The sequence below is a fragment of the Notothenia coriiceps genome, unplaced genomic scaffold (assembly GCF_000735185.1).
Source record: "Notothenia coriiceps isolate Sejong01 unplaced genomic scaffold, NC01 NC01_scaffold00017713, whole genome shotgun sequence".
In the NCBI taxonomy this organism is placed as follows: Eukaryota; Metazoa; Chordata; class Actinopteri; order Perciformes; family Nototheniidae; genus Notothenia; species Notothenia coriiceps.
The window spans coordinates 184768-187350 of record NW_011350414.1 but is presented as its reverse complement, the minus strand read 5'-3'; the positions used below and the strand labels follow the sequence as shown (position 1 = coordinate 187350).

General features: G+C 36.9%; 1 protein-coding gene across 2 annotated transcripts in view; it reads left to right on the top strand.

Annotated features, from left to right (window-relative positions):
- The window catches only part of nfixb (nuclear factor I/Xb), a 111215-nt gene that overhangs the window by 374 nt on the left and 108258 nt on the right, over positions 1-2583 (top strand). The gene's annotated exons all lie outside the window — the stretch shown is intronic.

Genomic DNA, 2583 nt, shown 5'->3' with positions numbered 1-2583 from the left:
GTACGTGCTGTGTAACTCAATAGTTTCCCTCTGTTTGCTCTATAGGGTAAAGTCTATAGGACTGAACATAAACCAAACATTGCTTGTGTTTAACGGAATCCCCGCGGTTAGTTTAGGGCTTTTAATTTCTTTGTAGGAGATCCGCACTTTGTTGGACGCGCGGAGCGAGATTTGGCTGTGGTGTGTATGAGGCCATATATGACGATACAACGCACCTGTGGGTGTGTGTGTGTGTGTGTGTGTGTGTGTGTGTGTGTGTGTGTGTGTGTGTGTTGGTGTGTTGTGTGTGTGTGTGTGTGTGTGTGTGTGTGTGTGGTTGCGTGTGCGTGTGCGAGAGAGGGGGAGTGTGTGTATTATGTTTATATTCACCTACTTGCTTGCCAATTTAGATAATTATGAAGCATTTAAACTCATTAATTAACCACAATAAGACCAACATCTAGTAAGATGACTGTCCTTATGACTTTATCAACTACAACGAAGCAGGTTTATGCAGCTCTATATTTTATATCTTTAAAATGTATCGTAATATTTTTAATGAATTTTCCTTATACTGCTTTTCCTTGCACTTAATTTTGCCTAAACCTTACCTAAAGTCATACTAACGTTTTAATAATTCTCTGGTATAATATAAAACATATTTTTCCTAATTCAATCTGATTTTGCCTTGGATGGTTAACATTGTGCAGGCTGAATTTATTTGCAGAGGCGTTTGAGTGGCCCAGTAAATCCAGATTGACAAAGTGGAGCATGATCTTCCTGCGCAGCTCAGATCAAACAGAATAAAACACACATTGCGTCCGCAGACTGCGGAGATCTGAAAGCCCAGCATAGGCCTATATGTGCAATATATATCAATATTATTATGATGATGGTATTCTGAAGGTATATCACGAATCCGTGTGGCGCATGGTTGCTCCACCGTGTTCCACCACCGTGTTCCACCTTGCACACGGACTATCTTTTCTACCTGAGGTGGCTGCTAGTATTTTCCTTTTTTTGTTTAGTTTTTTGTCAATGGGCACTTCATTTGCGTAGTTGATGACTCTTTATAGCGACTACAAGGGGGTGGGGATCTGAGGTGGCACACAGGCTGTCTTTGTGCCCAGAGCAAGTGCAAAACAGCATGAATGAGAGCACCTCCGTATCATTTAATCATGATCAGAAAATCCAAAGAATATCTGGTTGCATGGTGATGATCAAAATATATTTGTAACCTTGTAGAATTAAGACCAATATATATTATATTTCATTTTCTGCTTGACTTATCTGTTTGTATAGCAGGTGCGTTCTTTTCATCAGATTACTCGAACAATTCATTGACATCAAAAAATCTCTATCATGTTGCAGTTCAAAGCTTTTGAATTATAATGACCTCAAATTATAATTATAATGGCCTAAAATTGGGACCTACATTATAATTGATCTTCATTATAAACCCAAGAAATTACTGTTAATGTGTCATAAAATAACAAAGGTAGATGCACAGAAAATATTCCAATGATGTGAAGTTTTGCAGAAACACAGATGTACAACACATCAAAGGGGATAAAAACAGTATACACATGTCAGTAAAAATTCAGATTTTTTTAGAAACACAATATTCCTTTTGAAGCGACAATGAGGCTCTTTAAACACTTGACCAAGCATTCTCACTGTGCATGTTAATGATATTACTGCTATTCAATAGCCCGGTAGGATATTTGAGGTTGGACCTGTACATGTATATTACATAGTATTCAAACATTTTTAACGCTTTTGTCTTTTGTAAACTAATAAAGATAATACACAATATAAAAAACATCACAAAACTGCAGCAATGTAGCAAATAATATGCAAATTCAGAGAAAAGTTCTCTCATTGTATGCAGCTTATGCGAATGATAACTGCTTGCATGTTGATATTATATTGATATTATTTCATTTTATTAATTGCCTGAGGACTTAATCATTAATCATTTTATCTGCTTGAGGTTTTATATATATGTATATTTTATATATTGTCCAGAAAACATTAGCTTACATTTAGACTAAAGGTCATGTTCCGTGTCATCATTACTGAAAATGATTAAAGGCATGTATGACGAGTTTTCATTAAGTCTGCATCTCCTCATTTATTCCCACCAACCAGCCCTAAATAAATAACACTTAATCAAACCATGTGAATACCTGTTTTCAAACATTTTAAATATTGGCGAAGGATTAATAACTTTATTATAGGGTCACCTGCCAAAAATGTTTGTGATGATGTAGCACCCAGTCAGACCTGCACAACAACACCAACAGGCCTCAAACAGTTCAAAATGTCACATGTCAGGCCTTCTAAAGGTGAGCGAAACATTGGCAGTGATATTATAATGCTCACTTTGTTTGGATTCTCTGCTATAATTTCACATTTGGTTGAATTGCGGTGGAGAAAACCTGCCAACCACAGAACCTGTCAGTCAAACAAAGCCAATAAGTTATTGGTGCCAAGCTAGGAGGTAGGCGTGAACCGTACCATGTTATTAAATGCATTTTTTGGAGTAACATAGTTCGAAGTGGGTGAGAAATTTGAAAGGGGCCCAACACGTTGCCTTTTTGA